The sequence below is a fragment of the Pleurodeles waltl genome, chromosome 3_1, assembly GCF_031143425.1.
Source record: "Pleurodeles waltl isolate 20211129_DDA chromosome 3_1, aPleWal1.hap1.20221129, whole genome shotgun sequence".
Lineage (NCBI taxonomy): Eukaryota > Metazoa > Chordata > Amphibia > Caudata > Salamandridae > Pleurodeles > Pleurodeles waltl.
Window position 1 is genome coordinate 345,923,136 of NC_090440.1, and position 18,623 is coordinate 345,941,758.

Consider the following 18,623-nt stretch of genomic DNA (forward strand, 5'->3'; position numbering starts at 1 on the left):
CTCTGGGTGTACTCGTCTCCAGACATCCACCAGCCCCCAACTCACCTGCCAGGAGGAGAATAGCCCTGCTACTCTCATCAGAGGGAAATCATGTAACGGAGGGTTGGAGCGATCCCTGGAGGGATCGGCCACACAATTAAAGTCGCCCCCCATCACTAGGGGGAACTGCAAATAGGTGGCTAGGAGGCCCGATAAGCGTGTAAAGAACTCACCCTGGTCCCAGTTCGGGGCATAGACATTGATCAACGCTAGATCTCTTCCCTCCAATCGACCCCGGATTGCTACAAAACGTCCCTCTGGGTCTATGAGCGTGTCTAATAACTGGAATGGAACCCCGGCTCTGATCCATATCAAGGCACCCCTGGCGAATGCGGAATAAGAGGTATAGTATGCCTGGCCCCTCCACCTTTTCTGTAGTGCTAGCCCTTCAGCCTGGGTTAAATGTGTTTCTTGGAGCAACGCAATCTGAATCCCCCTCCGCTGTAAATGTGAGAATACCTTATATCTCTTAGACATTGTGTGCATGCCCCGTACATTCCATGAGAGAAATTTATAAGTGCCTAACGACGCCATAACTGTGTTTCAATCCCCATCTGTGACATACCCCATGCAGGGCTAGCATATACCACGAAGATCCCTACTCTCACATTATATAACATCAGCAGACCAGTGTTAAACATCCACCACTCATCACTCCCCCTAAACAAGCCCCAACAATTAACATCCCAACTCCCCTTCCCCGGGACAAAAGTTTGAACTACTCTCATCCAAACTTCGCGAAATGTCAACTAGATTATCGAAAGTGGGGTAACTCCTAGATCACAAAAGGAGTGGGCCATCGCTCTAATCCCCACTACCGGATTGCAAGATATAGTAGTACTTGTGGACCCCGGTCTCATCCATCTGGCGGGTACGACCGCCATAGTGACAGCTAGTACGCCCTCCTCACCGGCCACCACGGTGTCTGCCAGGGGAGGCTCTCATTACCAGGACAACTGGCTCAAGTGTAGTTCGATGGGAGGACTCTCATATGATACAGTCAGAAGTGCCCGGTGTTATGGCCGGGCCCGATCTGTCGGATACTTGGGAAGTCTCGGATTCATGGTCCGAATCAGATGGTTCACAGTCCGCAGCAGTCTGTACTTGGGATCCGCGATCAGAGCCGCTCAATGAAGCTGCTGCCTCCATGGCTTTTCGTCTCTCAGTTTGCATCTCCACAGGTGAGGGACTATTTACTATACGGGACGTGTTGCGTTTAGCCCCTCTCCTCCGTCCATGCTCAGGGCCCTGTGCCGGAGGACCATTCCCCTCATGTGGAAGCAGATCAATCCATTGCCATACCTCCTCCGCCGTAGTGAAAAACTGTGTACTGTCTTTGGTCACTACCCTAAGCTTCGCCGGGAACAGCATGCCATATTGTAGACCCAATTGACGCAGTTTCTGTTTTGCAGCTCTGAAGGTGGCCCGTTGTTTCTGTACTTCCCGGGAGAAGTCTGGGAAGATACGAACCGTGTGATTGTCCATTGTGCGGTCCCCTTTGACCCTGCTTTGATGCAACAGGTAATCCCTATCTCGGTAATGAAGAAGCCTGGCTACTATAGGTTGCGGGGGGGCTCCCGGAGGGGGAGGACGCGATGGAACTCTATGTGCCCTCTCGATCGCAAAAAAAGGAGAAAGTCCGTCGCCCGCTAAGTCCCCTCGGAGCCACCGCCCGAAGGAACTCCGCCAGGCCAGTTTGTGGAACACTTTCAGGCATACCAATCACCCGTATGTTATTGCGACGCGATCTATTTTCCGCGTCTTCGGCCCTTAATTCCAGGGCCTTGATCCTGGTCTCCAGCTGCTGTGTAGACTTAGTGGCATCTTTGACCTCTGGAAGGAGCTCTTTAAGTTGTCTGTCGGTGGTGGACACCTTTTCGGCCAGGCGGCGGTGATCATCTCGCAGTACTGTGAGATCTGTGGCCAAAGCGTCGATTTTCCCCTCCAGTGCTACACGGGAAGCCGTTATAGCTTGTAGGACATCTTGAAGTGTGGGGTCGTCACGGCCCTCTCCTGAAGCGTCATTCCTGGGTTCAGGCGGGACTGCCTGTGCCTCAGCTGAGGACCCACCTTTTTGTTCTATGTCCCTCCGGCGACCGACTTTACCCATTTTCTAGGGTATGGCTCCAACTCCGTCTGATCGGTGGGCTCTGGACCTCTACTCTCCCACCACCGCGCTGTATACTGCACTGCCAGAGGGATCGCCGAACTTTTTATTAGAGACTTGCTGTTTCTGGCGCTCGGTACACGTGTAAGAGGATTATCGCCTTCCAGTGCCAGCCGCACTCTGCACTCTAGGCCGCTAAGAACCCCTGAGGTACACCACACGCCAGGTAGATAGGACACTCTCTCTCCTCCCAGTCAGGGTGTGGACCCGTCGAGCCAAAAAGCCTCGCCGTTCGTGGAGGGAGCCTTCAAGCATGCATGACTCCCATCCAGTGTCTGGGGGCCCCCTGCACTCTCCTGTATGTAGCACTGCGCATCTAGGAGGACCCCCATAGAGGGGGGCCGCATGCACCGTGTCCCAGTGCAGGCCCGGTACGCCCCATCAAGTCGCCGACTTCGCCCTCCTCGTTCCAGCTCACCTGAGGAGGTCCATGGGGTCAAGCCTCCCAGAAGTACCCCCCGGCGCTGTCGTGTAGACTGCGATCAGACGTCCTCAGAGGGGAGCTGCCAAAGGAGCTCTGGGGGGACCCCGGAATTATCGCCTCTCACCGTGATCCACTCGGTCCTTCCCTCGGGTGTCGGTCGCCATGTTGTGTGTGCTCCGCGGTCCTTTTCCGAACACAGACGCCGCGCTGGGCCCCACTGTTCGTCGGCGTGGGACCCCAGAGGGAACCACCAGGGCCCCTTGTACTTCCTGTCTCCCAGAGGGGTGAGCGGGAAAGGAACAGGGAATTGCTTTAGTGGCTCTTCTGCCACCGGGGACGCCGTTCAGATCGCGGGCGCCATCTTTTTTTTTTTTTTTTTTTTTCCGCAGCACTCCGTCGGCCGCCAATTCGGCCCCGAAACTCTCTTCTCTCCGGAATCGGGCCCCTCAAAATGAGCCTCGGGACCCCTGCGCATATTCAGCCAGGCAATGGAGCGGTTTGGGGGTCCACTGCCTTTCAGGCTGGACCGCAGTGGGAATCGCTGGCAGGAGCCTCACGGAGAGGCTTCCTCTGCCATCGGCGTCAGGCCACGCCCCTCGGGCATTTTCTTGCTTAACCATTCAGTGCCTCTGCCTGGCTGTGGAATACATGTCTGGGTCAAGATGACAGTTGGGCTTTTGTGAATTCACTCTAGACAGTAGCACAAAGGGAACTGAGGTGAGCTCTGCATATCCTGATGGGTCTTCCTGGGCTAGAGTGGTGAAAGAAGCTGATACTTGCACCTGAATAGAGCTGTGCCTGTCCTTACACAATGTACCATTCAACCTCCTGGAGTGTGTCAGAGACCAGGGCATGAAAGGCAGGGCCTTCTGCACTACAAATATTTCCTTTGAAGTGTGCCTACTTCAAAGGCAGAAATGAGTATCAGTATTGGAATGCTGACCCTACAATTTTAGGACACTTCTGGATGAAGAGGAGTCTTTGCTTTGGTGAAGAACTGAAGAGCTGTGAGGAGGAGTGCTGCCCCTTTGTTGTGTGTGCTTTGCTGGGTTGGCCTGCCATTGCTGCTTCTGCTTTGGAAAAGACAAAGGCTGGACTTTGCTGTGTATCCTGCTTGTGAAGTTTCTCAAAGGGTTTGGACTGAGCTTGCCTCCTGTTAAGAAGTCTCAGGGACATCAAAGACTTCACCTGCCAGCCCCTGGGTTCTCTTGCTGAGGACCCTGACTTACCATGTGGTGGCCACTTCAGTTCATGGACTCTTGGGGGTGATATTTGGCTGAAAAACAAGAAGAACCAGGCACATTGACTACGGACGACTCCAGAATCAGTGCCGCTGCAGGACTCTACGCCGCTGCCTGCACCTGAAGCCGTGGTCCCCGCTGAAGTGAAATGACTGTGACTGATGCCTCATGCCGGGTGCCACTGGCCCGAAGCGGCAGCAGTGCCTCTGAAGTTTCGTGTCATTGTGAATCTCCATTGCTTTATCATTGACATTCTGTGATGCCAGACACTGCCCCGCGCCTGTAGCCCTGTGGCGCAACTGCAACACTGTAAAATTGCCTCATCAAGTCTTCTCCCGCTGGAATCATCATCCCGGCTGGATCGTAAGGAACCAACCCCTTGCTACTGACGGCGCATCATCTTGCTTGCAACCATAAGGAACCAACGCTTCACCTCCCCTGCCTTAGAGTAAGGAACCGTAAGAAGGTGGCTTTCTTCTAGCAAGGTTACCCCAATTTCTAGCCTGTTTGTCACTGTTTGTCAGTGTGTTTTTACTGTCTCACTGGGATCCTCCTAGTCAGGAGAAAGTGCCATAATTTGTAGCCTATATGTGTTGTCAGTATGCTTGACTGTGTCAATGGAGTTCTGCTAACCAGAACTCCAATGCTTATGCTCTCTCTGTTTACCAAATTGGTCACTGTAGTTTAGTGACTCCAAATTCCAATGCTGATTGGCACACTAGACCCCCCTTATAGGTCCCTAGTATGTTTCTGCCCTCCTGGGGGTTGAGCATCTCAATCCCAGGAAGGCAGAACAATGCATTTCCTTTAGGAGAGGGGTGCTACTCCCTGTCCCATTGGAAATAGGTGTTACAGGCATGGGAGGGGTATCCTCCCAGAGCCTCTGGAAATTCTTTGAAGGGCACAAATGGTGCCCTCCTTGCTTAATCCAGTCTACACCTGTTCAGGGACCCCCAGTCCCTGCTCTGGAGTGTAACTAGACAAAGGAAAGGGGAGTGACCACTCCCCTGTCCATCACCACACCAGGAGTGGTGTCCAGACCTCCTCCAGAGTGTCCTTGCCGTTAGCCATCTTGGATTCCAAGGTGTGGGGCCCCTTTGGGAGCATCTGAGTGGCCAGTGCCAGAAGGTGACCTCAGAGACCCCTTCCGATAGGTGCTATTTTCCTCTGGGTCTTTCCTCAGATTCGGATTGCAAGACTCCACTAGGACTCCTCTGCATCCTCTGTTTCAACTTCTGACCGTCGGATCAACCACAGAATGCTCCAGGAACCGCTGTAACTGCAACAAAGTATTCAGGAAGGCTACTGTGACCTGCAACTTCAGCTCCAGCCAGCAACTGCAACAGTTTGGATTGAGCATGCTCTGAGGACTGCCTGTCTTCATCTTGCACCAGAAGAACCAAAGGAATCTCCTGCGGAGTGACAGAGTCACTTCTCTGCTGGTACCCAGGGACTCCTCTCCTGTCAACAAGTGTGATCCTTGGGACACAGGTGGTAGACTAAAGTGGTCCTGACTGTCCAAAGGTCCAGCTGTCCAAATTTGGTGGAGGTAAGGGCTTGCCTCCCTGTGCCAGATAGTACCCCTGTGCATCATGTCCTCTGCAGCTCCTTGGGCATCTGTGCACTTCTTCCAAAAGTTCTTCTTGCACAGTGTAACTCAGGTCCTCAGCACTCTATCCTGCGATGTTCGGCTCCCTGAGTTGTTCTCCGGCGGTGTGGGATCCCTTTGTGTAGTGCTGCGATGAACGCTCTTTGCAACTCCTTTGTCCACGTGTCCTAGGGCTCTTGTGGGTGCTGCCATGTCTTCTGTGGACTCTCTGAAGTGCTGAGAGCCCCCTCTGTCTCCTCAGTCGGAGTTGATACCCCCCGGTCCCTCCTGGGTCCGGGCAGCTCCTCTTTGATGCAAAAAGCGTTCTTGCGTGAACCAAGGCTTGTTGGCATAATTCAGCAACGCAAACAGCCTGCATCCAATGACTCAATATGGGACACCTCTTGCACCAAGCAGGAACCCACAGCTATATTCTTTGGTGCTTTCTGTACCTTTCTTCCAACTGGACAATCCACTTTTGCACCTTCTTCCAGGTTGGCAGGGGCTCCTATTCTTCCTGGACTGTTCATCGACTTCTGGACTTAGTCTCATCTCTCCACAGGTCTTCAGGTCCAGGAATCCATTGTTGGTTTCTTGCAGGCTTGCTTGGTTCTTGCATAATCCTTTACCATGACTTCTAGTGTGTTCTGAGGAAACTTGTTGTACTTTACTCCTGTTTTCCTGGGCTCTGGGGTGGGGTTCTTTACTTACCTTTGGTGTTTCTTACACTCCCAGCGCCCCTCTACATACTACACTTGCCTAGGGGGGAATCGGACTTTTGCATTCCACTATTTTAGTATATGGTTTGTGTTGCCCCTAGGCCCATTGCAATCTATTGTGTTTTTCACTATTTGCACTATTTTATGACTGTTTACTTACCTGATTTTGGTTACTAGTGTATTTATTTTTGGTAACAACAAGTATTGTCTTTTATTGTGTATAAGTACTGTGTGACTATAGTGGTATTGCAGGAGCTTTGCATGGCCCTTAGTTCAGCCTAGGCTGCTCTTCTACAGCTACTCCTAGACGGCCTAAGCTGTTAGACACTGCCTACATTTCACTAATGTGCATCACTGGACCTGGTATAAGGTGTAAGTACCTCTGGTACCCACTACAAACCAGGCCAGCTTTTCACAGGAACAGACGCCTTCCCTCACCAGTAGCAGTAAGGAAGCAATGCCACATCGGCTCCAGCGATGCCTCACCTCCCCGACTATGTGCAATGTTTTTGTTTTTGTTTCCTCATCGTCTTCCAAGGTACTGGACCTCGAGTATGTGCGACTCCGTGACCAGCCTGCACTCCCTCATGAGTGGCGTCAGACTGTTGGAAGTGACACCGTCAAGAAGCTTTGATAGCCCTAGTTGGAGCTATTGTGTTTCTAAGGGCTTTATTGGGATTTAATCTTTAATCTTTTTTGCTTGTGTATGTTGGATTGTTCTTGTTTTGGTCTTGCTTTACTCAGATAAATATTGGCTATCTTTCTAACCTGGCATGGTGTCCATTTGTAGTGTTTTCACTGTGTTACTGTGTGTGTGGATACAAAGACTTAACAAATTGCCTCTGAGATAAGCCTGACTGCTCGTGCCAAGCTGCCAAGGGGGTGAGCAGGGGTTATCTTAGGAGTGTGACTCCTTTACTCTGACTAGAGTGAGGGTCCCTACTTTAACAGGGTGTATTCTGACTGCCAACTAGAGACACCATTTCCAACACCAGTCATGGGACAAAATGAAAGACCATAGCTAATTTCTGATATTTCATGATTCATTTATGTTATTGAAGCGAGATTGACAATAGTATTGTAATTCTCACCATCCATCATTGACTTGGTGGTTGACCCCTCCTGTTTCTACCCACTGGGGCTTGAACTGTCTTGATGTTTTCTTTTTGCCCTCTGAATTTTTTTTCTCCTCTGCTTGTTCCTCCTTGACCTCTCGATCCTCTTCCCCCTCCTCTTGGTGTCTGCTGGATTGTCTTTCGTCCCCTCTATAGTATGCTGATATTGTCTAGAAAAGCAGATGGTCTCTTTATAGTCCTAATCTCAGATATGTTGCTTCCTGATGTCATTTTTGAAGTATCCATTTCATCTCCTGCTTCAGATTCAGTTTCAGTTATTGCACTGTCTGCTCGTGCTGGTGAGAGGGGTTCATCTACATACAATCTGTATAGGTCATTAAACCTGTGACCACAGGTCAGGTTCCTACCAGTCTGAGCTAAGCAACAGCAGAAATCCACACTACAGCCAACCTCCCCCCTACAACTTTGGGGGAAAGCACTGCTTTTGGCGACCCTGCAGGAGGCATTCACTGCCCGGATGAAAAAACATATGGTTGTGAAGCAAAGATGGTCGTACTAGCACGCTTAAAACCCATTTGTTTTGCATTGTTTGTACAGGTGAAGTGCTGAAGGCGGGAAACGCAGCAGACTCAGCCCTCAGCATCAAAACTGTCCCCCCTCCCCCACCAGCAGTGAAACAGGTCTCCATCCTGCCAGCACACGGGAAAAAAGCTCAGTGGCTAGAAGTGCCATTTTGGACCTGAGATGGAACCACATTACCATCCCCCATGGAGCTGCTCCCTCCATTGCCAGCCACACTCCAAGGCAATGTCTTACCTCAGCATCTCTGGAAATGGCAACTTCCTACCCCTGCCCCCTTGCAAATAGACTTTTAAATTCCACCATCATAAAATTCACATATATAAAGCTATGAAAATACTCATCTGCTGAAAGTGGGTGTGTACCTGCTGTGGTCTGCAGATGCTGCTAGAAGATGACAAACGTGAGATAAGTTTTCTTTGTAACCCAGTGCCGCAAAAAAGCTGAAGACAAGTATGAGTTCCCATTTCATGTGAAAGTAGACTAATGCCAAGCACACTTCACAACACATGTTGGGGGACACATTGGGGTATATTTACAAGAAAGTGGCACATCGGTCCCGATGCACTACTTTTCTTCCATCGCCCCTGCCCCAACAAACGACACCATGGTTGCACTGTATTTACAATAACGTGTACCATGCAGTGGTGGCTCCTCTGCTATGGCGGAGGAGCATTGTCCCCTCCCCTCCCCCCTGCCAGCAGTAAAAGCTGCAAACCTTTCACAATGAAATTATGGGCCTGATTTATACTTTTTTAGCACCGCCTTGTAACTTTGCGCCGCTTTTGCATCAAAAAATTACTCAAATGGGGCACTAAAAAAGTATAAATCAGGCCCTATGTTTATTATTTTTTTGTTGTGAAGGAGGCGGGGCCATGGTGGTAACGAGCAGTGAGGGGAGTGCACTGTGCACTCCCCCTCACTGTGCATGTATGTTTGGCCGCCCATCTTGGAGTGTGCTCTCTCCATCCTGGGACTGTGTTGCCGGGCTGAAGACAGTAGACAGAGGCTTGCAGTCTGCCTGGGGACGCACTGGCTGGGCACTCCCAGTCAATCCTAACGCTGCTTTGAACAGTGTCAGGATTGGCTGCAGGGCAGACTGGGACCCTGTGTCTGCCTCCTGAGGAGACAACTGAGGAGCTGCGGCACCGAGGTAAGTTTTTTTAATTTATTTTTTAATTTTATTAATCTACCCCGTCCCCAAATTCACCCTACCCACCCCTGTGCACCGCCCCGCCCCCTGTAAATCCTGCGAGCTGTGACTGGCACCATGGTGGCCATTAGGACAATAGCATCACCATTTTTTACGTTATTGTGGCATTTTGATGCACTATCGTCAAAAATGTTGATATTATTAGACTCACTTTCATGTATTCCTGTGGTCCTTGCACTATTCCTGAGGGGTATGGGGTAAATATGTTTTCTTACTGCATCTGCTTGTGTGTATGGTGTTGGGAATGGTGGTGTTGCGTGTTGCGTGTGTGTGTCGCTCTCTTTTTCCTCCCCAATCCCCTGTGTGCTAGGCGGCTGTACTCACTGTGGTCGTCTTCGCCAACGTTGGTGTTCGTGGTGGAGCAGGATGTAGAAAAGCACTGGGAAGATCTGCAGGTTGGGTTCCATGGCGGCGTGGTTCTTCCTTGAGTCTTCAATGGTGAGTTGTTTCCCTTCTGTGCAATGTTTCCGCCAAGCTTTGATGTCATTGGTACCGCCCCGGAAAAGGTGGCGGATTGTGCTGTCATAATACAGTGGGCAGAACATTGATTTCTGCCTGGCAGTAGGTGGCTATCGCTATGGTGCCTGTTGATTCCGCCCTGGCGGTCTGTTTGGTGAAGTGGCTGTCTGTCTGAGCTCTTTCCGCCATGGTCATAATTTGGTGGTATTTACCGCCAGCCTGTTGGCGGTATTACCGCCACTTTATCACCAACCGCCAGGGTTGTAATGAGGGCCATTGTATCCTGCACCACTTTTCAATAGCCTTGTTTATAATACAATTTACTAATTGAGTTTGCACACTTTCAAGGCAAGTAGAAATGTTTGTAAATAAGTCCCACAGGACATTTGTTTTACTTATTATACTTACTCTGGTTCCCGTGGGCAAACAGGGTGGTCATTGTGTAGCATACAGAAGTACCCTTCCAGTCACTCCTTTTACATTTGGCCACACAGGGTACTCTGTGACACCATGGTATATGTTCTATCCTCCAGTATGTGCAGTGTGGGGACTATAATGCACTTATCAATCAGCGAACAGAACACCTACTGCGTTCTGATGGAGGAACACAGTGTCGAGCAGACCATACGTAAAGTACATGATTTCCTGAAGTAGAAGAACAAACATTCTGTGGCTGCTTGCCTAGTGAAGTAGTGGCCCATGGACAGTAGGTATCCATCCATGCACAACCATGCAAAGGTTTAACTAAAGGCTGCTCCACCTCAGTCAATTTCCTAGAAATTTGCTTTAGTAGGATACAACATAAAGCAAGTAGGAAAACACAGGCCTGGCTGAGATCGGCACTGGGACAGTAAACATAACTCTCCTGCCTCTTTCCCTCCTTCAAGCACACTTTACAAAGACGACATGGTCGATCCTTTTTGGGTGTTTTAGGAATGTGATAAGCAAAGTGTCGCTCTTGCAGCCTTGCAACATCTTCTAGAACATATGTAATGGAGAACACATGAAGTGGAGGCTGCTGCTTCTGTAGAAACAGTGAGACTTTCAATCTCAGACAATTGAAAGTCGAGGAAAGACATGAGTCTTTCTGTGGTTGTCTGACAATAAACAACATACCGCATTGTATGTTGTCATCTGGATCAGGTGGGTAAACAGTTTCTTGTACCAAGTGCGAGTTTTATGACTTCCATTGTATGGCTTAAGAATCTGGTCGTTCTGGTATACTCCGTCCATGTACTTGTTGTAATCAAGTATACAGGTGGGCTTGTGGACTTTGGTCATCTAGCCCCAAACCGTGACGGGGAAAGTGCTCTCATCCAGAATTGCAGTGAGCAGGTACACATCACACCTGTCAGAGAACTTGATGGCAAGCAGTTTGTTTGAATGCAACACAGTGCTATCAGATTTCTGGGGCTTCTTGCAAACAAGCTCCTGTGTGAATCCTTTGTGGTGACAACAAACTGTACTGCAGACCACAGTGTCAGCTTTGTAGAGCTCACTGAGCAACTCTACTTCTGTAAAGAAATTGTCCACATAAATGTTATAACCTCTGTGAAGGAGTAGCTGGACAAGCTCCCATACAATCTTTTCTGTGACCACTAGCATGGGAGGGCAACCTTCAGGGTTTAGACAGGAGTCCCTCCCTGTATACACTCCCAAGCTGTACACATAGCCAGTAAAGCTCTCACACAGCATGTACAGATTGATGCCATAGCAAGCTCTTTTGCTCACAATGTACTGCCTCCCTTTGTACAGGATCAAGGACTCATCAGCAGCTATGTTCTTTCCAGGAGTCTAAATGTCTGGAAACCTGGCAGATAAATGTTCATAGACAGGCCAAATTCAACAACCTGTCATGGTCTGGATTGTCCTGGGGCAACGCAGCAGAATTGTCAGTGAAATGCAGCATGTGCTGCAATAGCAAAAAACTATTTCTGCTTATTTGTGGTGAGAAGATGGGGGTTACCCAAATTATGCAAGTAGGCCAGTTGGGACTGCAAGATTGGTGTGTGCAGTAACCTCATTTTGAGTGTAAGGCCCCAAAATATCTTCAACTCCTCCAGCAAAGTGGGACTTCACTGGCTTGCCCTAGAAAAAGGCCCTAGAGTGCCTCCGTGCTTCCTCAGAAATTGTTCATCACACAAATGTGTTTACTGCACAATTTGCTGAAAGAAGTCAACATCCAAAAAGAGATGGATGTAGTCAATTGGCAAAAAGTTGCCCATATCGACAATACAACGAGTGTCTCCAGTGAAAGTCGGAATTGGGGCTGAACTAAATTGGGGGACTGCCAAGAGAGCACTCTGTCTGTGCTTGCCCCCACACATGCCTGCTCTCTGGACTGGTTTAACCTGCTACTGTTGTCCTGCTGAAGGTACAGCATGACTGCCATCATTGTCACCCTCGGGAATCGCTGAAAGAGGAGTCATCAGAGGGACTCCACAACTGAAAAATCACTTCCAGATTCTGCTCCATTGTCCTCTCCCTCAGAAGCTGTCTCAATATCTGCTGTCTCAGTCTCTGATCCTGCCTCAGAGCTGTTCTCCATAACCCAGGTTAGGGGTTGAGCAGCAGTCATCCAACAAGATGCCATATTTGCTACTGGCTAAACTGTCCTTCTAAAATGCTATCCTAGATAGAAGGAAGATATGCTGTTTGGAAACTGTTGGTGGGTGTGCGCATGAGTGAAGTGTGCAACAGTAAATAATGTCATTCAACTTACCTTCTCTTCTTCCCTCAATCAGTAGGCTCTCCAGGGACACAAAAAAAGACACAGTATTACTTCAACTTACCACATACCCATCATTACAGATTTTAACTTTGATGGCGCCCAAGGCAACAATCCTTTTTGACGCTCTCATCCTGTGACCTCCTCCTTGTATTCCCTTACTACTACTACCTAACAAAAGGGTCCCTTATATCTGCTTCACCCCTCTCTTACTTAATTTGATTTGTTTTACAGTGCTGGTAAAGGATGGCTTTACTAATCAACTCTTCTATCCACATAAAATACAGATCTGATTTTTGCAGCAGGTACCTTAACCCTCTGCCTAATTTTATGGCAAAACTGCCACAAAAGACTGATCTCTCTCCCAAGCAGGAACATTATCACAAGCGCTATCATAACATTTTCATTGCACCAGGAGCAGCTTGTGGGGCTTCGTCGGGGTGGGTGGGTGTCGCAGGATAAAATTAATTTAAAAATGTTAAAAAAATCATTTACCTGCTCCCCTCATGCGCCGCTCCTCTCCCATTGCTGCTGCAGGCAAAGGCTCCCAACCTGCCCTGGGGCAAATCCTGATGCTGCTCAATGCAGGGTCAGGATTGGCTGGGAGCACCCAGCCAGGGTACTCCGAGGCAGACTGGAAGCCCTGTGTACATAAGTGTTTGGCCGGCCAGAGACAGCCGCCCAAACATACATGTGCTCTGAGGGGAGTACCAGTGCTCTCCCCTCTGCTCATCACCCAAAATGCCCCACCCCTTTCACAAGGAAAGGATAATAAACAGGACTTATTACCCTTTCCTTGTGAAAGTATTTGCAGTGGTTGCTGCTGGAGGGGGAGCAACGTTTCTCCGCCCAAATGGAGGAGCAGCACTTACATACACACACACATACAGGTCACTTTTTTACATATGTGTGGTTTCCCTGGGGGTAACAGTAACAATATATAACAGTAACAATACATTGAAGAGCCTCAGTTCCCTCCAAGGTGCACTTTAAGTTCCTCCTCTGTCTTCGAAACACAAGGGGACTTGGTTTCTAGATCAATAATGTATTTAGATTCTATTCTTCCCAGAATGGTAAAATGATCACCACCTCTGATGTTGTATGGTGTGTGTTCTATGGCATAATAGGTCAGTTTAGTCATTGAACTGTGCATCTTAAAAATGTCTTGCCATGGGGTAATGCTTGTCATTATCAATCTCCCTCATATGTTCCAATATTCTTTTTCTGACACTATGAAAAGTGCTCCTGACATACCTCATATTACAGGGGCAGGTAAGTATATAGGCCACAATCTGTGTGCTATGTGTCATAAATTGTGTAAAGGTTCTGGTGCCCTTGCCATAGGGTACTGTATATTCCTGCACAGTTTTATTGTAACGGCAAGCTTTACATTTGCCGCACTGAATAAATGTCTTCAATTCTAGGGATTAACTGTCTCTCTTGATGGTTATGTTGTTGTGAACTAACGTCTCCTACAAATAATGGGCCCATCATTCAGAATATTATCTAGGATGAAATCGCATTTGAGTATAGCCCAGCTTGCTGTTAAGATACTCCTTACTTCTGTAGAATAGGCATTATAGGTAGTATCATCTGAGTAGGTTGGTGTTTTTGTTACCCTTATTGGTTTGTTACCCTTATATACAAGCAAAATCTGATCTCTCTTCACAGATCGGACCATTTCAATAGCTTTATTAAGGGACCATTCCAGGTATTCACATTGCCTAAATCTCAAAATCATGTTATTTTGCTCATGTAGGTATAACTCATCCGTATTTCAATTGTGCTTAGCTCTCAGGAGTTCCCCATAGGGGATTCTCCACTTAAGTGTGTGAGGGTGCCCGCTCATTGCATGTAGTTGTGAATTACCTGCAGTGAGATGCCTATAAGGGCTGGGTACCAAAGTGTTTTCCGCAATGGTAATGTTAACATCTAGGAAATCAATTTTACTTTTACCTATGTTACAAGTGAAGTCAAGATTCAAGATATTCTTTTTTAGTTCCTGTACAAATTTGCTAGCAGATTGTTCAGAACCTTTACATACAATGAAAATGTAATCAACAAGCCATAAAACAGCTTGTTCCATGAATTGGGCAGTATTGTTAGTGAGGTAAATCTGCTCTTCCCACCAGCCCATAAAGAGCTGGGGGCGAAGCAAGTTCCCATTGCAGTCACGATCTTCTGCCTGTACAGGGATTTATTAAACATAAAGAGATTATTGGTCAAGCAGTATCTGATCATCTCAAGTATCATTTCTGTATGTGCCAAATAATACACAGGATGGGCCCTCAAAAAATTACTACAAACAGCTATGCCATCATCATGACCAATGCTAGTGTACAGAGAACAAACATCAATTGTCATAAGCAAAAAATCATTCTACCACTCAAGATCATCACGTTTCCTCAAAAACGTCTGCGGTGTCTTGAATGTAGGATGGTAGACTGGTAAAAAAATCATGCAAGTAAAAATCAATGTACTTAGACGTATTCTGTAATGTACTCCTACACAAGGCAACAATTGGCCTACCAGCTGCACTAGTGCTATTCTTGTGGATCTTAGGCAGTAATTATAAAACAGGTAGGTGGGGGAATTAGTTGCATAAAAAGCACTTTTCCTCAAACTCCAAAAGGCCTTTATCCTACCAATCTACTAACTTGTCCTAATAACAAGTAATGCTATTGCAATAGGTTTCTTTGTTGATGACTTCATAGCAGTTCCTATTGTTGATTTGTTTCTCAGCTTCCTTAATATACATGTCTCTAGGTAATAGCACAACATTACCTCACTGAACAGCAGGGCAATAATAATGTTCTCATCCCAACATAGTATAGTAACGTCTTTTCTCAGTTCATAAGTTAAATTGTCCTTCCTGTATTTATTGCTCTTCCTTAACTTTTTAAGATCCCTAATAGTTTTATTGGGGAAGGTGTAGATGGCATCATATGCCATTTGAGGAAGGAAGGTTAACGCAGGATAGAAGTTGCTGGGGTGAGACCATTCAGAAGTGATGCTCCGTGATTCTAGGAAGTCTAACAAATTATTTTGTTGAACAGTTCAGTCCCATTTGTTTCCAATTCATGTAAAGTGGTGAACATATCAATATCACTTACAGTCAAGTTGCTCTGTAACATCCTGGATTCTTTTTTTTATGACCAGGGGATTTTTTCAGATGCTTCCATTTCTCGAGTCTGAGTTTCCTAATCAGTTTAAAAACATTAGTTTGTGTATGTGCATAATCAAACCAGTTGTTGGAAATAGTCCTTGTTAGACCTGGCATCCTTGGCCTGGATTGCCCTGTCTTTTTGCCTCTGACACCTGTATTTTGTTACTGTGTGCTGGATTTCGTTTTTGCTGGTTTTGGTATTCTGGCCACTTTACCACTGCTGATCAGTGCTAAAATGCAAGTACTCCCCGTGTAAATTATCTTATGATTGGTTACCCATGATTGGTATATTTTATTTACTAGTAAGCCCCAGTACAGTGTACTGTGTGTGCCCAGGGCCTGTAAATCAAATGCTAGTAGTGGGCCTGCAACATTGATTGTGCCACCCACATAAGTAGCCCTGTAAACTTGTCTCACACCTGCTATTGCAGTGTCTGTGTGTGCAGTTTTAAACTACACTGTCGACCTGGCAAGTTCACTCACTTGCCAGGCATTACAGCTTCCCTTTTAGTACATGTAAGGCACCCATAAGGTAGGCCCAATGTAGCCCCATTGGCAGGGTGCAGTCTATTTAAAAGCTAGGACATGTTCTGGTGTGTTGTATGTGTTCTGGTAGTGATATACTGCTAAAGGTCTAACTTTCCAAAAGGTTAACATGGGGATTGCCTTGAGATATCTTTTAAGTGTAATTTCCCATTGGGAGCAGATAGAGATATGGAGTTTCAAGTCTCTGAACGCACAACTTAAAAATACATCTTTTGGTGAAGCTGGTTTATAGATTGTAAGTTTGAAAATTGCACTTTAAGAAAGTGGGCATTTTCTTGCTTAACCATTCAGTGCCTCTGCCTGGCTGTGGAATACATGTCTGGGTCAAGATGACAGTTGGGCTTTTGTGAATTCACTCTAGACAGTAGCACAAAGGGAACTGAGGTGAGCTCTGCATATCCTGATGGGTCTTCCTGGGCTAGAGTGGTGAAAGAAGCTGATACTTGCACCTGAATAGAGCTGTGCCTGTCCTTACACAATGTACCATTCAACCTCCTGGAGTGTGTCAGAGACCAGGGCATGAAAGGCAGGGCCTTGTGCACTACAAATATTTCCTTTGAAGTGTGCCTACTTCAAAGGCAGAAATGAGTATCAGTATTGGATTGCTGACCCTACAATTTTAGGACACTTCTGGATGAAGAGGAGTCTTTGCTTTGGTGAAGAGCTGAAGAGCTGTGACGAGGAGTACTGCCCCTTTGTTGTGTGTGCTTTGCTGGGTTGGCCTGCCATTGCTGCTTCTGCTTTGGAAAAGACAAAGGCTGGACTTTTCTGTGTATCCTGCTTGTGAAGTTTCTCAAAGGGTTTGGGCTGAGCTTGCCTCCTGTTAAGAAGTCTCAGGGACATCAAAGACTTCACCTGCCAGCCCCTGGGTTCTCTTGCTGAGGACCCAGACTTACCAAGTGGTGGCCACTCCAGTTCATGGACTCTTGGGGGTGATATTTGGCTGAAAAACAAGAAGAACCAGGCACATTGACTACGGACGACTCCAGAACCAGTGCCGCTGCCGGACTCCACGCCGCTGCCTGCACCCGAAGCCGTGGTCCCCGCTGAAGTGAAATGACCGTGACTGATGCCTCATGCCGGGTGCCACCGGCCTGAAGCGGCAGCAGTGCCTCTGAAGTTCGTGACATTGTGAATCTCCATTGCTTTATCATTGACATTCTGTGATGCCAGACACTGCCCCGCGCCTGTAGCCCTGTGGCGCAACTGCAACACTGTGAAATTGCCCCATCAAGTCTTCTCCCGCTGGAATCATCATCCCGGCTGGATCGTAAGGAACCAACCCCTTGCTACTGACGGCGCATCATCTTGCTTGCAACCATAAGGAACCGATGCTTCACCCCCTCTGCCTTAGAATAAGGAACTGTAAGAAGGTGGTTTTCTTCTAGCAAGGTTACCCCAATTTCTAGCCTGTTTGTCAGTGTTTGTCAGTGTGTTTTTACTGTCTCACTGGGATCCTGCTAGTCAGGAGAAAGTGCCATAATTTGTAGCCTACATGTGTTGTCAGTATGCTTGACTGTGTCAATGGAGTTCTGCTAACCAGAACTCCAGTGCTTATGCTCTCTCTGTTTACCAAATTGGTCACTGTAGTTTAGTGACTCCAAATTGCAATGCTGATTGGCACACCAGACCCCCCTTATAGGTCCCTAGTATAGGGTACCTAGGTACCGAGGGCATTGGGTTTCCAGGAGATCCTTATGGGCTGCAGGATTTCTTTTGCCACCCATAAGGAGCTCATACAAACACTCCTTCAGGGCTGCCACTGCAGCCTGAGTGAAATAGTGCACACACTATTTCACAGCCATTTTCACTGCACCAGTTAACTTATAAGTCACCTATATGTCTAACCTTCAGTTACTGAAGGCTAGGTGCAAGGTTACTGTGTGTAAGGGTACCCTTGGACTAGCAAAGGTGCCCCCATGTTGTCCAGGACCAATTTCCCTTACTTCGTGAGTGCGGGGACACCATTATAAGCGAGCACTACATGTATGTCAATACATATATATAGCTTCACAATGGTAACTCCGAATATGGCCATGTGAGGTGTCTAGGATTGTGAAATGTAACCCTCAATCCAAATCTGGTATTGGTGGGCCAATCCCATGCATCCTGGGGGCTCTACCATAGGCCCCCAGTACTGCCAAACCAGCTCTCTGAGGTATCCACTGCAGCCCCAGCTGCTGTCACCTCACAGACATGTTTCTGCCCTCCTGGGGGTTGAGCAGCTCAATCCCAGGAAGGCAGAACAATGCATTTCCTTTAGAAGAGGGGTGCTACACCCTGCCCCATTGGAAATAGGTGTTACAGGCATGGGAGGGGTATCCTCCCAGAGCCTCTGGAAATTCTTTGAAGGGCACAAATGGTGTCCTCCTTGCTTAATCCAGTCTACACCTGTTCAGGGAGTGTAACTAGACAAAGGAAAGGGGAGTGACCACTCCCCTGTCCATCACCACCCCAGGAGTGGTGTCCAGAGCTCCTCCAGAGTGTCCTTGCCGTTAGCCATCTTGGATTCCAAGGTGTGGGGCCCCTTTGGGAGCATCTGAGTGGCCAGTGCCAGCAGGTGACCTCAGAGACCCCTTCCGATAGGTGCTATTTTCCTCTGGGTCTTTCCTCAGATTCGGTTTGCAAGACTCCACTAGGACTCCTCTGCATCCTCTGCTTCAACTTCTGACCGTCGG